This window comes from Nothoprocta perdicaria, unplaced genomic scaffold, assembly GCF_003342845.1.
Source record: "Nothoprocta perdicaria isolate Ctin4 unplaced genomic scaffold, notPer1 scaffold_36, whole genome shotgun sequence".
Classification (NCBI taxonomy): domain Eukaryota; kingdom Metazoa; phylum Chordata; class Aves; order Tinamiformes; family Tinamidae; genus Nothoprocta; species Nothoprocta perdicaria.
The window spans coordinates 3,353,135-3,378,534 of record NW_020455599.1 but is presented as its reverse complement, the minus strand read 5'-3'; the positions used below and the strand labels follow the sequence as shown (position 1 = coordinate 3,378,534).

The following is a 25,400-nucleotide window of genomic DNA, read 5'->3' as shown; positions in this document are numbered from 1 at the left end:
CTAGAGCTTTTCCATTACCAGAGGTAACGGACAAAACCCAAGGCAACAAGAGGATCTGTGGCTTTAAAACATGCGACTCAAAATATCTGCTGATGGTCATAAGACACAGAAGGAATAAGCCAAAAAACCTGTATGATGTAGTCAGTTGGCAACCAGAGAAATCACATACAAAATAAAATGTGTTCAGCGCTGTTAAAAGCAGGGCAGAGGGAAATTGTCTGCTCTCCACATAAATACCCAATATTCTTCAATTTTCTAGCATAATATAATGCAAACAAATTTTAAATTCCAAATGTTACATACCAAAAAAAGTTACAATATATATTTCTCAAAAATTCTACTCCAGTGTATCCATGAGTTTTCATTTTACTTTTTTTGCCAGTATAAATGAGAAACAAGATTTAGTTTTTCCACATAAAGAGTCAACCACCTCTTTTAATTAAGGGTCAGAAAATTGTAATTGAAAATTACTAACCTCAACATACTCATTATAGACAAACCCCTAAATCCTGTTAAACACAGCTTTAACAGGATTAAAGTGGCATGCAGGATGATGTATACAACCCTGGTATGTAAGAAAAGCTGGAAAAAAAAAAGTGGTTCAATCTGTAGAATAGTGATCAAAGGGTGGGAAAAAAAAGATATAAGCCGAAATAAAAGTTTTGGGAGCAGCAGAAGGTCCATATCCAAGCTCACTGCTGGAGCGGGCTCACCACCACCTTTGCACCAGGTCAGGGCAGAGGCAGGTCAGAGCCCCATCACTAACTGGCTCTGCCACAAACAGCAGGTCCAAAATGAGCAATTTCAACTAAGATTCCACCAAAAGGAAGCAGGTAATGAACAGTGCTCTACCTACTTCATGAAGAGATATCTTGCAGAATCTGGCAGCCAGTTTCATGCTTTTATCAGGAAGAGCACTGAGCAGTCACCCATGCACAAAGTTCTTCAACTTACAAACACGTTCTTGTAAACTGTTGTCTGTCACAGCTACAAAAACTGCATCTACAGGTATGTACAATCCAGGTTGTTTCACGGCCTCCAAATCCTTCAGTGAACATCAGTTTCACTGAGATTGAGATTTTCTGCTGATCACATGCCAGTGGCTATGCATCTAAGGAGGCTCAGGAGGGTAAATTATTTTTTCCCAAGTCAACAGTAAATTGGCTTCCTAAATTGTCTCCAGATCCTTTCCAGACAACAGAATGGAAATAATTAGAGGTGGCTGGAAAATGGAATTTTTGTCCTGCGGGGAAAGTCTGATAGTTCTGTATTTATTTTTACCCTGACATGGGCTAAGTGTAAAAGTCTTAAAATATTTAGTAAAGCAAAATATTCCGTCGTATTCTGAAACACTGAAACAGCATCATCAAAACATTTTGACCTATTTTACTGAAAGACAAGAAGTCAAAGAGAAAGCATTTTGATTTCAATTATCGCTGTGCCAGCTAAGGGAGGATGGGTGAGAGATACGAGAACTGACAGCTGTTATAAAACACAAGCACTCCTCGGTGACTAGGGACAGGCGATGAAAGGATGCAGGAGAGGCACAGAAACACAGGGAGAAACCAACAGGCCACACGAAGCACAACAACATCCGAGAAGACCAAGAAAAGGCCATTGGCCACCACTGTGCAAGGCTTTATCTGCCTCGTGTCTACCTTTCAGACAAAGCAAACTAATAGCCCTTCATCTGTACTTAAATACATGCGCACGTTTTTGTGAGAACTGCTAAGCGTTCACGCTAACATCTGTACATGTTGTGTGTCTCTGCTGTCTGTGGTGGGCAGCACACAACCTCCTGCCTCATGCCGCTTGTCCCTCACACAGGACCATCATGTGCCATCACCCAGACGTGAGTCCTTTCTCGTCATTCAGCTTCCTCCACGAGATTCTTCCTTCCTCTGTAACACCATGCAGCAGTCACTAGTACTGGCAGGACAAACCCTCCTCCTCCTCCTTCTGCTGATGCTTGAGGTGCAAGAAGGGAGGAAAGTGGGAATTACATTTAATCACCATCCATTTGTCAAGCTTCTGAAGACATGTATAAACAACACATTGCAGAGGTTTGGCAGCGGGACCCCAAACTTTTAAAACAAACTTTTGTTTCAGCTAGTCAACCACTTCCTGAGAATCACAAAGCCAAACTCGTCCCTAACATCTACTGCCACATACACTACAGTTGGCAGGCATGGCTCACCTGTCACCTATGCACGTATGGACCTCTTCAGTGAAAGCTGCCCAAGGTGGGTCTGGGATGCGGATGCCAAGAATCCAAGATGCGGTAGAAAAATGAGAACTGGTCTGCAACAGTTGCACGTAAAAACTGAACAAAACATCAGGAAAGGATCTTATGCTCAACACATTTTTAGGCAAAGGAAAAAGGATTTTAGGCTGCCTGAGCAAGTTTGCAGATGACACCAAGCTGGGTGGAGGGGCCGACACTCTGGAGGGCTGTGCTGCCATCCAGAGGGACCTGGACAGGCTGGTGAGTTGGGCAGAGAGGAACCTCATGAGGTTCAATAAGGACAAGTGCAGGGTCCTGCACCTGGGGAGGAATAACCCCAGGCATCAGTACAGATTAGGGGTCGACCTGCTAGAAAGCAGTTCCACGGAGAGGGACCTGAAGTCCTGGTTGACACCAAGTTAACCATGAGTGAGCAGTGCCCTCGTGGCCAAGAAGGCCAATGGGATCCTGGCCTGCATCAGGAGGAGTGTTGCCAGCAGGTCAAGGGAGGTGATTCTGCCCCTCTACTCAGCTCTGGTGAGGCCGCACCTGGAGTACTGTGTGCAGTTCTGGGCTCCCCAGTATAGGAGGGACTGGAGAGGGTCCCCAGTATAGGAGGGACGTGGAGCTTCTCGAGAGGGTCCAGAGAAGGGCAACCAGGATGATTAAGGGAATGGAACATCTCTCGTACGAAGAGAGGCTGAGTGAGCTGGGCCTGTTTTCTCTGGAGAAGAGACGGCTCAGAGGGGATATGATTAATATGTATAAGTTCAGGAAGGGAGAATGCAGGGAGGAAGGGGACAAGCTGTTCTCAYTGGTGGCCAGCGACAGGACRAGGGRWAATGGSCAYAAGCTGAARCAYARGAAGTTCCGTCTCCAGGTGAGGAGSAACTTCTTTACTGTKAGGGTGWCAGAGCAGTGGAACAGGCTGCCCAGGGAGGTTGTGGAGTCTCCTTCTCTGGAGGCCTTCAAAACCCACCTGGATGCCACCCTGTGCCACATGCTCTAGGTGTGCCTGCTTGAGCAGGAAGGTTGGACTAGATGATCTGTAGAGGTCCCTTCCAACCTTAAATATTCTGTGATTTTGTGATTCTGCCATCATTTCAAATATAAATTGTAATTACTAATAAATTTAAAAAAAAAAAGCAATGGTGAAGCACGGGAGACAGGAATTGGAGGTACACATATTTATGAGTATAAATTAAAACATAGGAAGTTCCATCTCCATGTGAGGAAGAACTTTCCTGTGAGGGTGACAGAGCCCTGGAACAGGCTGCCGGGGAGGTTGTGGAGTCTCCTTCTCTGGAGATCTTTCAAATCCACCTGGATGCCACCCTGTGCTCTGGGTGTCCCTGCTGGAGCAGGAGAGCCAGACTAGATGATCTCTAGAGGTCTCTTCCTACCTCAACTATTCTATGATTCTGTATGTATTCAGTCAAAAATCATGACATTGTTTTCCAAGTGTTTTCTCTGCTACCAGAGACATGGATATACTTTCGAGCCAAAGATCTTAATAACTTACATTCAATTAATACGTTTCTCTCTTGGAGATGTTGGAGGTGGCATCTTCTCAGAGAAGCAAAAAAATAAGATCCCTGACAGGAAACTGTCCAGTGTCATCAATAGTTTATGGGTCTTCTGTTTAGCTGACACAACCACAGAAAATCTGCATAAATATGAATTCTACTTCATTCAATTTTTGAATGATGCCCAAATATCAACCAAACGTCCTCGACTGGTATTTCTGACAAAGATGTCATCTTCTTTTGTAATCTGCTTCTGAAATACTTTTCCTGGTATTTCAGCACGTAGTAGAGGAACTCTCCTCAACAGCTCCTTTTCCTCTTCCAGGGGTACAGCCATCATTGCCAGTTATACATGTGTACATACTACCCAGGCTTGCCTGAAGCAGACAGGGCCTGCAGAATGAAACCACTACATGCATACACCTGCAAAAATGCTTGTACTTTTCTACCTTCCTCAAAAATTCTCTCAGAACAGACCAGGGCATCAGAAAAAACTTGGGAGTCCTCCAAGTCCACCAGACTTGCTAACATTTGATCCTTTTGTCCATGAACACAAGCACAAGAGGATATGCAAGCCCTCTCTCCATGTGACACTGAGCAGATTCACCCAAATTCATTATTTTTTTCCATATTTGCAAAAAATTCAATTCCCCTAATTTAGTGAGTCTGACTAAAACTTTATAGGACTGCCCATAAAGTGCATAGGCCAGCAAGGTTAGCTTCTTTCTGTGTCAAGCCATTTTCTTGCATTACCAATTTGAGTTTCAATTACTCTTCCATGGGAAAATGAGAAAGTCCTCAGCAGCTCAACATCTCAAAACTGGCAAATGCCACTTTTCAACCAAGCTCAACTTCGAAATCTCAACAGTCCTGTGAAGATACTGTTTCTAGCTGGTGAAGTCTGATGCTCTGAGGCAGTAACTTCTTCACTCAGTGTCTACAAAATAGCCTCCTCCCATAGAAAACAGTAGCTCTTCCTCCTTACCTTATCCTCCTTACCAGACAGTCATATCTTTTCCAAAAGCAGAGTAGCATAAGTTTTTTTTTTTTTTTAAATCAAAAGCAGTCTCTGCACATTAGACTGATACAACTGAGACTCTAAAAGAAATCTCTACCTTACATAAAATTAGTTTACGCTAATAAAAACATAGAGGAAAAGAAAGAAGTTTCTTCATCTTTCCTGGGGACACTCTGCTCAAGAAGATACTTCTTCATAAAGGAGTAGCTTGTCTCAAGGATGGGTCTCTCACGAACTCAGGTTAGGTCCAGAGGAAGGGTTGCAGACAGGGAAGGAAGTTATCACACCAAGCAAAGTTCAAAAATTTTGCCTGGCCTACCCCTGCCACTTGGAAATGCTGCTTCTAAGTGGTTTTATAGTCAAAGAGTCACCAGTCTTCAATACAGAGTCCAAAAAAGTTCGGCGAAGAAACTGAAACATTATCAGAAAAAAAGATCTCTTTCTGTCATTTTATAGTCAGATGGCCACCAAAAAGGAATGTAATTGCTTCTTCTTTTACAATATTTCTTAATAGCAAGACAAGTCTTGCAAGGTTAAAAAAAAATCAGTTAATAAACTGTTTTTCACAGGCAGTCAGAGAGAGACAAGATATCAAATGATGCCATTTTCCTTTCAAAGATGCAGATTCATAGGCTACGTCTACAGGTTCTGATCTAGACATGTCCAAGTTTGGCCTAAAAGACACAAGCAATCAAGCAACTTCTTCCCACACTCAGAGATAACCAGAAGCCTCACGAATCCTTAGCATAACTGTGAGCCAAACCAGAACGTTCTGCTGTGAACAGGCACCTCACACCCTGGCCTTGTGCCAACAGCCTGGTGATGTTTGCAAGGCCTCGGGCTGGTTCTGAGCCTGGGCAGAGCTGCTTCACGCCCAGCTAAACTGAAATGCACTGAGAGCGCCACAGTCCTGCTCAGACCTTCAGCTTCAAGCCCTCAACTCAGTCTTGCGCCTGCTCACACTCACCATTTACAGTACTGATCTAATGAAAAATGTTGTAGACCAGTTTTCAGTTCAGGCACATATCACACATTTTTCCATATCGAGTCAATGAAAGGTGTTGAAACAAGAGTCTAACTATACTAACATATCTGGTGTTAATTTTGAATTACGTTGTTTTACAGTAACTTTTCTAGTGAAAATTAGGAATTTACATATTTCCACAAAAGTTCTTAAGGAAAGCAGCATTTTTATTTCAAGAGAAATAGTTCCAACAACCCACCGAACAGCCTGTTTAGTGGGTTAGGAGCAGGAAGAAGGGGAAGAGCAGCACTGTACCATGTTTATAGCAGGCTCCTAGCCATTTATAAGACTTGCAGACTTTGAAAGTTCTTGTGTCTGGTCTTTGACTCAAAAATGACATCTCTACAGACAGAGAGAGGGGTATGGGACTGTAAAACCAAAACATATTTTCTTAACACTGCTCCAGAAATATCCTCTGCTAAACGTGCAACAGACGCATGTTCCTCATTAAAAAAGTGTTGCTATACATTATGTCTTGGCTGTAGACAGACTCTGGCACAGCCTGATCCACTGTGGACATATAATTCATGTGTATAGTATGTGAACTCTGTACCCTGCCTCTCAACCTGCTGATTTCCTATTGTGGAACTTGGGCCATTAAATTGGGAGCGAAGGGCAGAAAGCACACAAACGTGGAACACCAGTGCAGGGCTGAAACTTTAACTGAGAAAATAACCACTCAGAGCTTTTGAACACACTTTTCTCAACACAGTCCCTAGGCATCCAGCTTTTATTTCCATATGTGTTGTGAACTGGAAAAGCAGGGCCAATTCCAGCTGCCTTTCTTCGAAAGGAAAAAGAAATCATCACTGCAAGGTGACTGTTTCATTCCTAGAATCATCTCTCTCTCTTTTTGTTAAAATTTAACTTTTGGTTTCATGGAAAGGTATGTCCTAATGATGAATTACAATATTTTTTTGGCTCATTACAGCTTAAAACCATCCCGTGATGAGCATAACTTTGTAACCCATAGGGAAACCCTCAGTTTTATTCCTTGCTTGGTATCCAGACATCCATTTAATTACTAGTTACGTAGATTTATAGGCAGATTTGCTAAAAACAGTGACTCTCTGTGTGCAGACAATAACCTTTTGATGGGTAGGGTAGTAAAACTGAAATTCCTATGTAAACAGGACCAAGTTTTAAAAGTAGTTGGTGCAGCTCTATAATGAAATTGGCAGCACTGTGTGGGTACTTTGTCTTAGAGAATGCTAAATGGTGCATAGCCAGCATTTGCTCCATAAACTGTCAAATAAGAGAACCGCAACTGTTCGGCAATTTGTTTTTCTAATGTAATTCTCCTCTATGGGAAATGTCTTTTCCATGGCCAAATGTAGAAGCTGTTATGATCCAAGAGAAACACAAGGGAGAAAGATTATGTCTAAGAGAGTGTCTCCTGGCAGACAAAAAGGGTGAAAGAAAACGTTTCTTAAAGATCCAGGTTCAGCAATGTTATGAAAAACTACAAAGCTCAGGGAAAAAAAATAAGGATATTATCATTAGTTATTAAGCATCAATAATGCTACTGTGACAGCTAAATCTTTCCTTTGCTTCATTAGACAACATTGTTAATTACATTTTGCTTACTTTAATGGGAAGGATAAACAACACCTGCACTAACATAGCAGCCTTCTTCTGAAGACTCTCTACTACATTACAAAATGGGCATCACCTTCAAAAGGCAGACAAAGCTTTTCATTATTGAAGAACCAAACATTCCACAAGTTCTGTAACTATAGCTGAGCTACACCTGAGCAAGCAAAGCAGAACAGGGAAACTACTTCCAAGTTGTCTATTTTGCTCTATCTTCATTTTGTCATTTCAGTGCAATTTTAGACCTTATCTCAGTACCAAAAAGCAACAAAAGCACTAGTTTTGTTCAGAGCAGCATTGCTTAGAGGACTAAGTAAAAGCACAAAGTTTTCACTACTGATGAAAGAGTGCATCTGCTTTAGATTTTAACAGCAACTGATAAGGATCAACTCTTTCACACACGTTCTGATAAAGTCTTTCAATAGCAGAAAAAAAGCAGTACAGCTCTCCCTTTTTTCTACTTCTTTCTGGAGTTAAAAAAAAAAAAACAAGGAAAGAAGAAGAAAATTTAGATTTCATCATCTGAATGCAAATCTCATCTGACCCGGTCCTTAGGAAGATGCACTGCATTTAGGTATTCGGGCACTTATGAGGTTGATTCTGGAGAAATAACCAGATACACAACAGTTTTACTGGGGTTCAGGTGTCCACAATACCTGAAATATCAGAGCAACCCTGAGCAGACTGCAAGGCTCCTCTGTACGTGTAGGTGCTTCCCAGTGGTGCAACTGTAGCTGTTGGTCAGGCCTTGCTGCTGTTTGTTGCATGTCTTCAAGTATTTCTTAATGTAAGAGTTATTCACCCCGTACTCCACCATTTCCCTACCTGCTGCCAGACTAGGAACCATAATACCAGCAGGGATAGGGCTGAAGTACTGTATGGGATTTGATAGCTATGAGCAATAATATACCAATTGTAACAAATCAGCTCACCAAGACGGGAATGCCAGCACACGTCAGTAGCCTGCAGCACGATTGCTGAGAATTAAAGTTCACATCATCTTTACGTCCTTGAAATGTCAACGCAATGGTGAATTTAAAGTAATACTTCTATCACTCTGTCAGCAATAAGAAGAATCTTAATAATCTTAGTAATGTGGTATGGATCTTGACCTGGTCTGGGACAAATGCTCTGAAAACCAAAAGCCTGCACAGTAATTACAAAAAAAGGAAAAAAAAAAGAAAAGTGAAAACGTGATACAACATGCAAAAGCACTCAGTGTTCTGAGTATTGTGTAGCTATTTCTCTGTGTTGCTGTTATCCACAGGACTGAGACTTAAAAATTGTCCTCTCACCATGATACCAACTGCACTTAGTTAAGACAGAAGTTTTTTACTTCTAGCAACAAAAATGATACTCTTGCTAAGGAAAAGTAAGGGAAAGGAAAAGATTCACAGTAACACTGTGAAAACCAGGCAACGAAAACTTGGAGGGATTCAACAACACAGTAACTACACTACTTAAAATAAAAAATAAAAATAAAAACACTCCTTTATTTACAACAATTCATCTTTTGAGGTGCTACCTGTGCTTTGTGATAAGGAAAAGAGAACACCATTCAATATTTTTCCTTATACAAAGGTCTTTATAGGAATAGTACGTCAAATGGTGACCCCAGTTACACGGATAAAGAGCTACACTGAAACCACTATTGGTAAATGACGCTGGTTTATTCTGTTAGAGAAATAAATCAACATCAAGTAACTGATTTATTTGACCATCAATAGCAGTAGTACCATCAGAACTGGAGCCTCCCTTGTGTGCAAATGCAACACAATTAGGTCAGCAAACGTATTCTTCCTACAAAAATTGCCCTAAAATATTGAGCACTGAGGTGTTAAAAGATAGGGATAAAAAATAAATAAATAAGTAAATTGCACTTTCAGCTAGAAGGTGCTGCTGCTTGCAGGTATACAGCAGCCTAGGAATACCCTCCTCTTTTTTGGCACTTTCCTCCTTTCCTCCAAAGCTGATGCCCACTTCAAGATAAGAGGCAGAATAAAAAGCAAAGGCAGCCATCTCCCATATATCCTGCTCTACTATCTTCTACAAGACAGTGGAGGACAACAGTCACCTGGAGGGGAATATACAGACAGACAGCAGTACGCCTATTTTGTATGAGGAAATAAAACTCACAGGAAAGGAATCCATTTGAGCTTATCTCATAATTGTTCCTGGTGAGGAGCAGGATAGAGGTGAGCATCAGATTGCACACATCTTGTATGGCAGAAGCACGAAGTTCAAACTAATGAGACCCCAAGTAGAACAGAAAGATTTTAGAAAACTAATCTTTAGAAATCTAATCAGCAAGTCAAACTCACCACAGACATGTTTTCATTGGTGACTGCAAGTTAATTACCTTACTCTGAAATGCTTGAACCCTATTGCATATCTGAAAACTTGTACATCTTTGAGCAAAAGTTTAAAAATGGAGTACATACAAAATATTTTAATTCAAATAAGATGTTCCTGTTGATTTAAAACCACAGAAGAGAATTTAAATAACTTTAACAGTTTCTCAAATTTCTTTTTTAGAGAAGATACTTTGTAGCCACTTGGTAAAGCTTGAAAGCATATAATTACTTAACAAGCTTTGTATTCCAAACAATGGTATCTCAATGGTTCAAGTTAATCTTCTTTCTGCTGTCACATATACAATTATCACAAGTTAATTACATAGCTGACATTGCCAAATATCTCACTCTATTTTGTAAAGTTCTATTGGAATTCATGACAATTATACGCTATGTATCGGTACCACTACCATGTTAAAGTGCGATCTCTCTATAACTATAGACAGCTCAAGTGTCAAGATCAACTTTGTACCATCTGGCCTAAATAAATACTCCACAATTGGAGTACGGCCATACCAGTGTTAGACCAAATTAATAACTCAATCCTTTTGTAGTAGGTTTGTTTCTTGAACTAAAATGAGAGGTGGATGTTCTTCAATCTTGTATTGAAGAGATGAATTTAGCATCTCCTTTTAAAAGCTACATCCTAGCCAGAAAGGAATATCTTTTTCAAAAGCATTTAAGTGACTAATATCAAAACAAGTCAGCAATTTCTTACATTAACTGAAAGAGACGTTATGACATGCAGATATCTAAACTCTTCACAGCACCCCTGCAGAATGCATCTACAAATTATTTTTATAAAATACACACTGCCTCTAGGATGGTGATGATGCAATCTAAGTGATATAATTAGAATAATATGCTCTGGTCCCTGGCCACTCTCTTGCTATAGAGTAGGAATTTCCTTTGGGCAGGCACAGCGCACAATCCAAGTTGGAACTGCTTTACCCAGCTCCAAAGAATGTCCTTTGTACAGTCTTATTTCCCATTCCTGCAACAGACCAAAAGAGCCTGCTCTCTTCTTGACGTGTTTCCTTTCCCTACATCTTTTCTAAGAGTACATGGAAAACAGAAGCTGTTGTTACTACAATACATGGTTTAAAATATTGATTAGTGAGGACAATTTAAAAGCATGTACATTTGTACTATCTTTTGCTACATGTCAAGAATCAAAGCCTTAAAACAATGCATTTATAAAGTTTTTTTTTGCTTTTTAAATTCAAGAGTCTTCAAAATCTTCAGTCTCTTTTTCTGAGGAAAGAAAAGAAGAACAGACCCTATCACCATCGTGAATTCTCATCTTGAATTATGTCAAAAATTATATTTTGTAAAGACTGGCTTGTCTAAAAACCAAACAGAAGAAATATTTTTATTATTATTACAGAAAGCTATTCTTATACAAACTTTGCTCTACAGTGCTCAAGTATTTGAGCGACAAAGTTGAAATTCACCTAATTTTACTTCAAAAAAAAAAAATAGAAAGGAAGGAAAAAAGCAGGAAGAGTAGTCATTTTTAATTTCTCTTGCTTTTAATTCCTATTAACAATACATAGAAAGGAATTTCTTTAAAACATACAAGAGAGGGTTCCTGACTTTGGTGATCAACAAATCTTTGCAATTGACTTTGGTACAGTAACAGTTAATATCCTTAAAGAGAACATTTGTCTGTTCAATCCTAACGAAAGATAATAAGTTCACTTCTAAATGTACTCTAGAGATATCTAACTCAAATTATTTTCCTCTAGGCAAGAAGTAAACATCTATAAACATTTTATATTAACATTACAAAACAAAACACAGACTATGCACTATTAACATGCACTTTTTCTTCTTAGCATTTATAAGAAACAGGCAGAGATGCACACCACAAGGCAGGGATCTATCAGACACAGTAAGGCCCTGTCTAGACAGGCAAAAGTTATCACAATCGGTTAACGTGGTTGAAAAACTCCATTAAGATGCAGGCCAGCAAGTATGAAACCACATTAGCAAAGCACACAGCAGAATGAGGCAACAAGACAGCCAGGAGAGCTCATGAGACTTTCTCCCACCTCTCACAAAGTGATGGCAACGCAATGAGGAGCTGATGGGCAGCTGCAGCTCACTTGCATTAAGCTCCTGTGACTGAGAACAATAATATTAAAATAGAGCAAAAACTAAGCTAAAGGAAATCATACCCTAGCAAGCTCTCTCCTTCAAAATCAAGGCTCTCTTTGATCATCTGTACACTTTATATGGCAGCAGGGTATAATTAATCAGTCAAATTTGACAAACTATAGACACATGTACAGTAAGGCTATTATGCAACTCCACAGTTCTTAAAACCCAAACACAGTGACAACATAATACAGGTAGAGGAGCTCATGTGTAACAGGCAGCAGCCGACTATTTTATTATGCTAAGTACAACCACAGAATCACAGGATGGTGGAAGTTGGAAGGGGCCTCTAGAGATTACCTAGTCCAACCCCCTGCTCCAGCAGGGACACCCAGCGCACAGGGCGGCATCCCGGCGGGTTTGGAAGATCTCCAGAGGAGACTCCACGACATCCCAGGGCAGCCTGTGCCAGGGCTCTGTCACCCTCACAGGGAAGAAGTTCCTCCTCACATGGAGATGGAACTGCCTAGGTTTCAACTTGCATCCATTGATCTTCGTCCTGTCACTAGCCACCACTGAGAAGAGTTCGGCCTCATCCTCCCTGCATACCTGCCTTCAGGTATTTATACATATTAATCAGATCTCATCCTTCTCTTCTCCAGACAAACACAAGCTGACCTGGTACCAGCAGTGAGAAACTGAGTGCCCACAAAAAAAGATTACACTGTTTACTCATCTGTTAAGCACCAGGTGAGGGTTTTATTCTCACTCTTCATTCCTCTAACCTTAAGCTACTTTTGTTTGCTGAAAAACACAGTTTTCCTGGAATTTTGGATATAAGCACATATATCCTAAAAATATGGGACCCTGTGCAAGGAAAAAAGAAAGCCTAAACCAACCACAAAAGGAATGAAAAAAAAATAAAGGCGAGTGACTAGAATTACTTCTAATGCAAAGCAAACTTACTTCCTTTGCTATTTTGAGATCTATGTGATCTCAGAACTTTGAAGGCTTCTGAAGATCATCTATTTCCTTTGCAAAATGCATATCAGCATATTTAATTCAGGGTAAAGGTGATAAATCAGAAAAACACAAGCAACCTATTTATAATTCTTATTTTATTACTCTTTTTCCTAAAATTGATTTTAAAATGAAGAAACGGAGGATTCTAAAGTGAGAGGGGAGAAAATATTACTTATTAAATCATTATCTCAAAGCCTAAAGACAGTAGAAGCACTTCTATATCCAGACAAGGTAGCACCAGAGTTCTGTTTCTGGCGGGCCATCAGTCTGTGGCCCACCACAAATAGAGACAAAAACAGAAAAGTGCTCATATTGTAATTGTCACTGACAACAAAACCTATTTTCAGTTGTGCTATCCCAAGCAATAAAGTACAAGCATTACAACTGGTATTAAAGGCCTCATAAGCTGTTTGCTGAAGAGAAGTAAGCATATTCTTCTGCGGTTGCACAAGACGACACACAAGCTTTCGGGAGGGGGGAAGGAAGCCATAAACTATCCACAATCCACCAGGGAAAATTCTTCATCTTTGAATCCAGAACAGGCTCCATAATAAATTCCTTAGCTATTGTATTATATAATCTCACTGCCAGCATTCGGCCCAACTTTTTCAGTGCATTACTTTGAGACACAGCAATTTAGTTTATGGAGGAAAAACAGTCACATAGAGCAGCTGAAAGTATTTTCAGGAACAGTCGCAACTTTTATATTCCATTATTATTATGCTATTATTCCACTTTCATTTCACTTTGCTGTCAGGGTCTAACCATTCTCTTTAGAAGGCAAGGCAACCCCCTCAAGTCTTTAAACCGGTATTTCACAGCAGCACGGAGGATCCCTGCATGTTTATGCTTCATAAAACACAACTCAGCATTGCTAACGCTGGCATGCAGAGCAGAGCTCATTAAGGCTCATGGAGTAGAAGGGGCAGTGAGGGCAGGGTATCCCCACCACCCTCTGCAGGGACCTCACAGAAGGCAATTTGGGCCACACAAAGCTGGGGGCTTCAGCAGTGGACTCTGTACAAGTACTTGGTGACTGCAAAATAGCTCTGATTCAGAGAACAAAAGTAGGTTTTAGAAACATATTTAGCCATTAGAAATAATAGTACAGGACCATCATCGGCCATGTGTTTTCACCTCTTGCCTCAAGGTCACACTGTTACAGATGTTGAAACAGGAGGAGTCAGCACACTCACCGTCCTTCTAGTTGTGAGAAAAACTAATTTTCAGCCTCATCAGTGACCTGGCCTAACTCACCACACCACCAGCAGAGCCAGCACAAGGGCCATGGTGGGTTTAACTAGGAAGGCAAAAGCTGGATTCCCCATCTTTGGGAAGAGTGAGGGCTTCGCTCCCTTATGGTGGGAACCAGTTTCTGCTTTTCTGATAGCTTTAAGATTGAGGAACGTACTCAGGTGGTGGACTGGTACCCACTATGTGACAAGTCCATGTGATAAGTAATTATTCCTACACGTGTCATGACAGCCTTTAAAACTTCTAACTCACCCTGGTATTAAGTGCTAGACAGACACACTTTGCAGAGAACAGCAGCTCCCCAGAGGAGCTTACGGACTATTATTCTCCTTACAAAACACTGCACATTCTGCTATGCGACTTACAGCGCACACTGTTGTCCAAAGCAACGATTATGAAAACACTCAGGCACTTGCTTAATTTTTGCTGTTACAACTACTCCATTAAGCTTAATGGAGTCATTTAGCAAGGCTCATTTTTCCCCAGGGAGGCCGGACTCCCTGGGCGACCCATGGGATCACTGCACCCAGCTCCAGGGAGGCACCTTCGGTCACGCCGCAGCTTCACAGGCAGTTCTGGCAGCAACACCAAGATCTGCCAGCTTTAAAAAGCAGCCCTGCCTTCTCCACACCCTCTTTCCTCCTCTCTTACCGCCCCAGTAAACCAGATCATGGAAGCAATCCAGGTTAAAATTAAATCTGGTTTTCATTCAGTTCCTAGATCCAGTTCACCGCAGGGCCATATAAGCGTCCGGGCCAGCATGAAGAGGGCGAGAGGCACAGATAGGCATGAGCAACCAGGGTAGCAGCAAGTTACACCGCTTTGAACCACGCACAGCAACACCACTCCCCGCCACTGGAGCTTCAGCCCCGTGACGCTTATCTCACCATTACTGACGGTAAGGAGATAACAGCGCTGCTCCCTGTCCCCTTCCCACCCACATCTCCCTGTCCTCTCCTGCCTCGGCTTTGAGGCATGGCCCTGACCCCAAAACAGAAGGGGGTTAAAAACTACCAAGCCTTTGGGGCTGGGTTCATTTGCTGCCACATTAGCTTCCCAGACTGCCTTTCCAGGGTGCTGGACAGGAAGAGAGTGGGATAGGGTTAGGGCAGGATAGGACTAGGGCAGCTCAAGGATCTCCAGCTTTCCAAGTGCAAGGACACTCAAATCAAGCACATCCATATTTCCACTGACTCTAAGGAGGCAATCCTCCCTGGGAGCCGGGGATGCCTCCCACAGGAGCAGTTCACAGAGGTACATGCAAAAACACAGCCAAGTTCTTGCAAGAACGATGCTCAGAACCTTACATTTGACTTGTGTAAAAAAAAAATTAAAGGAAATCACTGTAAGTAAAGTGCCATTGAAAGGTCATACAAAGTACCCGTTTCCTTTTACATTCTTTGCATGTACAGAGATCCCAACAACTCCAATGGGATTTCTCCTGTATAACTTTACTAAAAGCTGATTAAGGAGAACGACCATAAATCCTGGTGCTAACTTAAAGCAAATTATTAACTTGATTTCATTGAGAGTGAATAGAATGTTATTAGATGGAGCACATAAAGGGCCTAATGACCCCTTAGATTTGTATATGCAGACCCTTTGGGAAATGACAAGAGTCCTGTGGCGGAGAGACACAAAGGCAAAAATCTCTCCACACTTCAAGGATCTGATATGATAATTAACTTCATCAAACTGCCTTCATGTGCTCAAGCTTTAAAAATCGTAAGTGTTAACTACAATATTTCCCTTTCACCTCACATTTTGAAAGCTCACCGTCCCATCATGTTTAAAGCAAGATTTGCAAAGGCAAACCTTCCCGCTCCAGTAAAATCTTCATCTGGGGCTCCTCGGACGGCTAAGCCCCGCACTGCAACCGGTACCTGCGGCCGAGCAAAGTCTTCGGGTGAACACCCGCTGGGAAACAAGGCGCGGAGAGCGCAGCAGCGCGACCCTCCGCAGGGGCTCCGGGCGCGCGGGAGCCCCGGGGCCGGGCGGGCAGCCCCGGGGCCGGGCACAGCGCGGCCGCGGCCACCGCGCACCCACCGCGGGCGCCCCCGCAGCGCCCGGGGCCGCCGCCCCGCGACCCCCGCCCGGCTCCGCGGCGCGATGGCCGGGGGGCGAGCGGCTGCTCCCCCCGCGCGGGGCGCGGACCCCGCACCCGTGCGCGCCCGCGCCGCTTTGTTCCGCGGCAGCGGCCCCGCGCCTGCCCGGCCGGCTCGGCGCCGCGGGAGCCCGGCCCGCGGTACCCCGGCCCGCCCGGGGTGAGCCCCAGAGGCGCTTCAGTCGCCCACCCGCTCGCTCCTCACCTGGCCCGCGGGTGCGCAGCGCCCAGGACTTTGTCCCCGCGCCCTTCCCAGCGCAGCGCGCCCGGCTCCGCGCAGGGCGGACAAGTTTCTGCCTCCACTCCGCTGCCCGCACCGGCGGCGGCAGCGGCGCTTCCCCGCCCGCCCCTTCCCTCCTTCCCTCCCTCCCGCGGCCCGACCCCGCCCCGCGGATCCTCCGCGCCCCGCGGAGCGGCCGCTCGTCGGGGCCGGCGAGACGGGCGGCCCCGCGCAGCAGCAGCGCCCGCGGTGCCGCCCCGAGGCGCCGGTGAGGGGCTGGGGCGCGCAGCCCTCCGCCCTCGCGTCCCCCTCCCTTGGCCTGAGCAATAGCCCCTGTGTAAAAAACTCCCCTGGGTTTATTTGCGAACTTACTGCCAGGTTACCTGGTTACTGCAGCTCCTTACGAGTTACTAAGAGCCGCGGGAGAAATGCAGTACAAGAGAAGCCTCGAAGCTGCGAGGTTTTAAAGGGTCACGAAACTGCTCAAAGGGGGCTCTAAGCAGCAGGAGGGGTAAGGAAATGGCTCCTGCAGCAGCTGAAATGCTGTCACCACCACTAGAAAGCGGCTGTAGGGCTCTCCCCTAAGCAGCTAAGTCACAGGAGCACAGAGCAACAAGCGCGCACCATCTGCAACCGTCTGCTGTGTTCAGTTCTATTACATTATTATTATTATCGTATGTGTGCATGCCTCCCTAGTATGCTATATTTCATAATTAACATTTGTTAAGCTGGAAGTCCTGTCATTCCCTCCCCAAGGGAGATGAGCCTTGGGAAGGACAGGCCCTATTTCTGGACAACTCATTGACTTTTTTTTTTTTTTTTGGCCAATTTTGGTTTGTTCTTATTTGCTTTTGTTTATTAATCTTAAGTAATAAAATAAATGATTCTATAAGAATCTATAAGAATATTAAATATAAGTATATTTAAGATTTTATCTGGACTACTGTTCACCTGCGAGTCCTAATCATGCAACCAGATCTCAATGCAATCAGACATTATAAAACCAATGACAGCCCCTGCTCCAGATGCTTACCCAGCCTAACAGGAAAATTTAAAAATTAAAGGGTGTGAGGAAACACAAAGACAAGATCAAAAATATTCTTTGCATTTGAAGGCATTATTTGCATGAAAACTCTGTAGTGGTCCTTCATGCCTTGGATAGTCAGTGCTATAGGCTGTGCTTAGAGTTTCGCCTTCCCTCCAGACCGGCTTTGCCCTGTCCACAGCAGGTCCCACGTCTTAGAGGAGCAAAACTCTGGATGGAAGTGAATCTCTATAAAAGGCTAGCATGAAAAGCAAAGTATATATGGGATCATGGTAGCCTTGGAGGGTTAGATGCAAGGACACAAGTCAATGAGGGATACGAGCCACACTCATGTCCGGCAGACTAACATAACCAGTTGTGATCATGGCCTCAGTGAAGGCTTTTTTCACTTTCTTTCAGTGAAGGAAGCTGCACAGTAGCAAAGGGTTAGATGCTTTTACTATGCAGCACAAGGAGTTTTAAGAAGCTCATTTTAGTCTTATGGAATATATGGTATCTCCTACCAATCCTGCAAGGAGAGTTAACTAAGTTGTACTATCTAGGAATATATATGATGGTGTAGTGATAGAAGGAGATAAACACTGCAAAACTCTTAGAAAATAATCACTTGTCATTACATGCAAAACAACAAATCCAACAGGCAAACACTTCCCCCACCCTCCCATTATATTTAGAATAATCCTTCAGTAAAAGCAGTAGACTCTCCACTACAGCATGGAGAGAGTCTGCTGAAGGTTACACAGAGGATCTATCTGCAACATGTTCCAGTATAACAAATACCTGCCAAGAGTAGGGTCATTATTACATAATTAATAACTTTAAATTTGTGTTATGTACAATGTTCCAGACCAACTTCTCCTACTGAAGGAAACTTTTATAAGCCCATAGTAAGAATATTGCTTTGCTTATTTGCAGCTCTCCTCTATAAAGACTCTATTGGCAAGGTTTCTGGCAGTCTCTTCCAGCTCCACACACCAAGTGAGAGATGCAGTTGAGCAGAGAGCTACCGAGGCCCATCAATGACAGTACTGCTTATAATGACATATGAAAAAGTGTCAGAACCTTAAAGATTATTTTATACAACAGTTAGCTCCTGCAGTGTCAGGACTGTGCCTCCAAATTTTATCCAATAGACTTCAGTTAGCTACGTGCTTCTAAAAGGAAAGGAAAGCCAAAATTCTCACATATTGAAATGAACTCAGGAACTAGGGATTTAAAAACAAACTATTTTAGAAGTCATGCTAATAGCTGCAATGTTGCTAATGTTACACAAATGGTGATTCAGTTTATAGTATGTGCCAAGAAGGAAAATATCTAGACGCACAAAGTACTAAATTAGTCACCCACCCCAAAAAAACGTAAGAAAGCAGAACTCCAGGAACTTTAATCAGCTGTCTCTAATATTTTAAAGCCAATATCACCATCAAATGCTACGTATTGTAGATTCACATCACTGCTGAAATTCTTGCAAACATCAAGAAACAGTCTGTCCCTCACACAGTCATGCTGTTTTGCATTCCCAGGCCCAGACCTTGCTTCATGATTCACTCAAGCAAAACATCTAGTGAAAGAAGCAAGAGCTTAGCAGGAGGGCAGAGAAAGAGCTAGGACAAAAATCAGAATGTGGATACAAACACCCTGCTCTTTTAAGGAAGTTTAAATCTTTATGTGGACCCCAAGATTGCTGTTGAGAGCTTAAATCTCATGTAAGATTAAAAAAAAAAAAAAAAACCAACCAACCAAACAAAAACTTACGATGGACTTTTTACCCTGCTGTGTCCTGTGTAAGGAGGTTTTAATGAACACCATCTGTGGCTGTTCCTTGTGCTCACCAGGTTCTTAAGGTGTGACCAACAAAGCACTATTTTTGCAAGAATATGCTATTCCTCCCACCTTCACCTGCTGTATTTCTCACCTGCTTGATTTTGCCTCTCCAAGAACTGCTGTGTTAGATGATTCTTTTTTCCCTCAATCTTATCCACTTTTATCTTCCTCTCTCTGATTTGCTGTGGAACAGCATGCCTGGCCGAGTCAGTACTTATGTGGATTTTCTCTCAGTGGTTGGTGTTTCTACTTGTCCTCCAAGTGTCTCTCCCTTTTAAGAGGTGAAATCCTTTATGTGTCCCCTCCTGACCTCCCTACATGTCTGCCTTCTGGGCACTTGCTTTGCTTTTGTGCTCTGCTCTTCCCCAGCTGTCCTCATCCCATCCAGCCACTGCAGCTGGTGCTCGTTTTGCTTGCCTGTGGCTGTTCGGTGGCTTCTGGGATCCAGCCCTGCATTTGGGGGAGAGACAGGAGGCCTAAAAGGCGTTTCTTTTGAATTAGGCTGACCCCAAGTCAAGCTGAGGGGTAATTCAGTCTGGGAGATAGGGGCCCCACTGCTCTGTTTAGTTTTGGGCTTTGGCCACTGAGTCTGTAGGCTTCTCTTGAGCCTTTTGTCACCACTTTCTATGCATTGCAAATGCACAGAAATGCATTCCTCTGTTGCTACTGTTCAAGTTTTCTGCCAGCTTTCATTCTGGGTTTTAACTGGTGCAGCACATGCACAGGTTTTGGCACTGTTGCTACCCTGCACTTTGGGGACATCACAGGCCTTTGGAAAAAAGAGGAAAATAAGACTTGGCCCTTGGATCTGGCCACGTGTTCTTTAAATGTCTACTCACTAACTGGTGTTTTGTCAGGAGCCTGGGACTCCTTAAAAAATTTGGAATCCCTTCTACGCTATCTACTCTTCAGTACAACGCAGAAGTGTAAAGACTACTTCTATCAAATCTCTTTTCTGTATCTTTTTCCAAATGATTAGTTCAGTTAGTGGGGAAAAATGCATAGTGTGAATCATTTGATGTCAAATATTATATTATATAAAGACTATATCTTAAAGTCTTTACAGATACAATTCTTTTCTTTCTTCCCCAATACATTTAAAGAAACAGTCTCCAAGAGAAGTGTTCTGAAAAAACATACATATCTTCAGTAATATTCAGTTAGTAAATGTAAATTAAAGAACATGAAGATGTTTGCCTCTCTTACTACTGCTTACATACACGTGTACACATACAAGGAAAAATACCTATCCTAGATGCACAGCCTAGACAGTGTTCTGACTTGTGTGCCCCCTCTACTGGTTAGCCTCTTTGAGTTTGTTAATACAGGTACTCTCAAAAGTTGTGTTGGAGTTATCAATGAAGATGGCACAATAACAAAATCAAACACACTAATGAAACTATTTCAAAGGATAAGTAACTTCCTAAACACACAGACTTATGATTTCATGATTACTTGCTTTAAACATGAAATCAGATAGCAAGTATTTTTAAAATATGAAGATAGACAGAGCTAACTTGGTTAAATACAAAGACAAAGCTAACAGAGTAATGCAAAAAATTCTGTTGCAGAGGAGCATCTCTGAAACACAGGAGATACATGTGGATGAGATGCCCTTTAGTTGATATAACATCTTCATTCATCTTGGGGGTTGACAGGCGTAATCAGTAACATCTGCAGATCTTTCAGGTTGTAAGATGTTGAGGTGGGCCAAATTGAGAATGTGAAGATGGACCCAGACATCAGCCAGTTTTTGTTAATTAATAGAATGGAAGTTACACCCTAGTCAAATAACTCAAGTACAATTTGATTCAAGGTGGTATGAGTAAAGAACAAAAAATATATTGGTATAAATTTGGAAGCTGATCCTTACCACTTAAAATAAAAGCTAGAATGGAAAGAAGAAGCTGATGGACCTAGAAAATCAGCAAAGACTCCAGCTCTGTAAACTCTAGCTTTTGTTCATGTCCCCATGTAAGAGATCTATCTCAAACAAGGCTCTGGGCAATGGTGTTACTTCCAGTGAATATTTTCCATGTGATGAGATATTCATATACCACAGTACATATCACAGCAAACCAACCCAAGCTATTTCTTTGAATTGAAGGTGCAAATGAAAGCAACAATATTGTTCTCATTAGTGTAATCAGTACACGGTCCTGGTGAACTTCATCACAAGTCCCATGTGATAACTGGAAGGGTGCCCCTGGGGCACAAACAGGCACACCAAGGCCAAAAACAGGTCCCAGTGTGTTCCCAGATGGTTAAATCGCTCTCACATGACTCTGCTCCAAAGCCTAGGAAGCCAATGGAGTTTTATATTGAGTCAAATGAGATTTATCTTGAGCCCAGAGAGAAGTGTTTCATTTTCAAAAACAGCCATTATGAAAGTGTCTCCTCTGGTGGCAAATACCACAGGGCAGAAAGAAGAAAGGGGGAAAAGTGAGGAAACAGCAGGCTTCTGGAAAACACAAAATCCTGCCTAATTTCAGTTTCAAAATAGTCCTTTGTGAATGAAGCACAGATAGGCCCCTCAGCCCCTTGGAGATACTGATCTCGTTCAGAGAAAACAAAACTTTGTTTTTTAGCACAGACTTACATTACCAAGGAGATCAGTGGTGGGACTCCAGACCAACGTCTTTCTCAAGCTTTTATCATATTTAAACATTATCTTTTTTTTTTTCAAGTCAAAAGCTGCAGAACTGCTGGGACTGCCAACACAGCCTTTCCCTCCAAACCAAAATGAGACCAAAAAACCAATGTTTCTTCTGCCACAGATATCATCACTACTGCGAGAGATTCTGCTGTCACAGTCTATCTTATCTTCCCCAGCGGGGCGTTTACAGATTCTTCAGTTGCCTTATTGTACCAGTGCACATAAACCTGCAACACAGCTCCTAAAAGGGCCACTTTAGGCCTTCATTTAGGTGTCAGCATTTAGTTTCTTTTCTCTTTCTGGCATTTTCTTCTTATCCTTCAGTTGATTACCCTATTGGTGCAGTGGTCAGAATACAACTTTGTTTCTCCTGTGAATTCATTAGCGCCTTACGACTAGGAAAAAGAAAAAAGAAAGAAAAAGACAGTCTCTCCTTTCACCTGATAGCAGCAGGCAGGATTGCAAACAAAAAAAGATCTATTATGCAATAAGTTGATTTTTTTAATGCATTTTTTAAAATGAGTATACTCTTTAAGGAATATTTGTATTTTTGCATTTTTTTGCCTTTTGCATTTTTTCATTGCATTTCAAAAAGAAAAAAGTATTATCTGTAAAGAAAGAATATGGGCAACATGTCATATGACTTATGTTGCAGATTATTTTTCCTTTGAGTCCTAACTATGTGCCAAATCACATTTAACACCTGATTAGTTAAAATGCATAATGAATGTTTTCTTAAAAAATTAGCTTTCCTCACACAGAAATGGCTTTGTTAGCTCACTAGAGCCTTATTTCTTGGTACAATCAACATTATTTGGCCCAGATCACTGGATATGAATTCTGAGGCAATGTAAAAAAGTGAAAAAGTAACACTTTTCCACAGTTTTCACCTCTTTACAATCCTTTTCTATCTACCATAGCATTCAGATTCATGGATGAGCCAGGCAGTTGTGCCTTCGTTGTGTGACTGGTTTACAATAGTAATCGAACTAGTCTATTCACTGTAGGCTCAAAAAAGAAAAAAAAAAAAGAGTATTTTCTAATTATGTTCCAGGTTTTAGCCTGAAATACATGCGTATGTGTTGTCCTGAACCAAGACATCTTCCTAAATCCAGACCTAAATTGCCAGCACAAGCTTTTATGACACACACAGTTTCTTTGGAGGCCTCTTATCCAAGCAGCAAGTGCATCTGATCCTTATTAGTATATGAAATGTGAAGGATGTGAAGGAAGTGTCATGTAAACTGTGACCATTGGTACAAGTGAAATAGAGGGCTGCCTGAGTCTTGAGAACAAATGTTTACTGAGGAAAAAAAAAAAAAAAAGCAAGAAAAACAGCAAATACATACAGAGGCTGAGTTATATAAGACTACTTATATCAAAGGACCTCTGATCTGCAGAACATCCTGGCTTAACTTCACATACATGACTGAGCTTCTGTGGGGACAGGAAAATTATGCTATTGCTCTTTTCTATGCATGTGTCATTTAATTCATGAACCGGTGAATTATTTCTTCTCTTTGTCAGCAATTGCTCCAGAAGAGCCTTTGATTAGGGAAAATGGTCAGAATTATGTATTTTAGAGGCAGGTCAGTATGCTTTTACATTATCAGTCTGTACCACTGAATCCCAGACTGCAAGTTTCTGCAGCATACAGATTTTTTAATAATTAAATCCTGATGAGAAACAATGTTATGCAAGTCTGTGCTGTCGCTCTGCAAAACGAACAGGCAGTCACGGAGCACAAAGCCTAGGGTCTAGTTGTATGTAACTTACAAGTCAGACCTACTAATTTAGAACAGATAAACCAGAATTAAGACAGAGACTTTCATAGTCCACTTTTCATAGTCCTCCATTTTAAGCTCATCCTGTAGATGTTGCTTCAGGTCTTTCAAGGACTGACAAAAGACAGACTGGCTCATTTAATAGTTCTCCTTCTTTCTTAGCTGTTTCACAGTGGTTTTCATCACCACAGAATCTAAGTTCCTGTTCCTTTTTTTGATTTTCAGAGGAAGACAGGATGATACACATAATTCCGTGGAATTCAAACTTCTGGTGAAAAGTCTGATACAGCCCTTATCGACACAAAGATTCCTGGGCCAAAGCTGAGAGAGGAATTGGTGTCAGAGAAAGACTGACAAAGAGAAGTAAACATTCAAAGAGGAGTAAACATTTTATTCCGAGGTAGGAAACTAAGAGCAAGCTGGAAGTTGTGGCCCGTAGTGAGCTGGAGCACATTCTGGGCAGCCGCAGTGAATCACACTTAGGACCGCAAGTTAGGACCCTGTGAACATGGCAAAGATGATGTTTCATGGGATTGACCACAGGGTTAGGCAACACAGTGGTCCTGTTTGCACACCAGTTTCGCCCACAACGGAGATGATTTGCCATGGAATGACTCATGACTGATTCCTGTCAGTGAATTGCACCTTCAGGATCTGAGTCAAGAGGAGGCATCAGTATTAAAGAAGTACGCAGGAGCTTGGGATGGAAGGTATTACTAAATCATTAAACACAGACCTTCACTAGGCAACTGTGTTGTATTCCCCATACATTCACTGAGCTTTATTTACCAGTTCTTTGTCTCCTTCTGTGTTCTGATCATTCATTATCCCTTTCCTCTGACAGTGAGAGACCTTTGAATAACCAGGCTACAGGTAATCATTATCTGTTCATATTCACTTATTTTTCCCTTAATATCATCTTCCAAACTAAAGTACTTTTTTCGTGTTTCCCTTCTCATGTATTCATAGACAACAAAATATATCCCTCCATGGGGATATATGAGTATATTTGAATGAATCTCCTTTGGGAGATGTTATTTTTTATTTCCTTTTCTCTCAAGATTGACATTGCCAAGAAAATGCAGCTTGGTTTTCTCTCTAAAGGGGTAGAAACAATCATTGTTTCACCTTTAATCTTCCAGCAGATCTGCCCCAAGACTGAGCAAGCATTTTAGAGCACAGTGATGATTTGCCAGTGGGAAGGCAGCTCCCTGCTGCTGTGCCCCTCCCCAAGCTGGCTGAACATCAGAAACTCTCTAAGGGACAGAAGTGTGGTGTCTGGCCAGAGAGCTAGAGAGATGAAGCCAAAGAAATACGGTTTGGGGGGACAGAGCACAAAGCAGGGACAAATAATCTGTGAAGGGTTATGTTTTAATTATGCTCCTAGCTGTGTGAATGAAAGGAATCCTTGGACTTCTCTTTGAGCAGGGAGAGGAAGAATAGGTTGGGATAGGATGATGCTGAGTTTTTAAAGAAAGAGCTTCTGAATTTGGTCAAAGTCTACCAAATGGATGTTACTGGTGATCCTTCAGCAGTCAGGGATGGCCAGCATTCCTTTCCTTCCTTCCTTCCTTCCTTCCTTCCTTCCTTCCTTCCTTCCTTCCTTCCTTCCTTCCTTCCTTCCTTCCTTCCTTCCTTCCTTCCTTCCTTC

General features: G+C 42.2%; 1 protein-coding gene across 6 annotated transcripts in view; it reads right to left on the bottom strand.

Moving 5' to 3' along the window:
- The window catches only part of TIAM2 (T cell lymphoma invasion and metastasis 2), a 172,774-nt gene extending 153,336 nt beyond the window's left edge, over nucleotides 1-19,438 (bottom strand). For 5 of the 6 annotated variants that reach the window (XM_026044345.1, XM_026044343.1, XM_026044348.1 and 2 more), the window contains exon 1: nucleotides 19,401-19,438. The gene's annotated coding sequence lies outside the window, so the exon portion shown is untranslated. Of the gene's footprint in view, nucleotides 1-16,425; nucleotides 16,459-19,400 lie in introns of those variants that run through there. The other variant, XM_026044346.1, reaches the window with a different exon arrangement.
- Nucleotides 19,439-25,400: the final 5,962 nt, after the last annotated feature.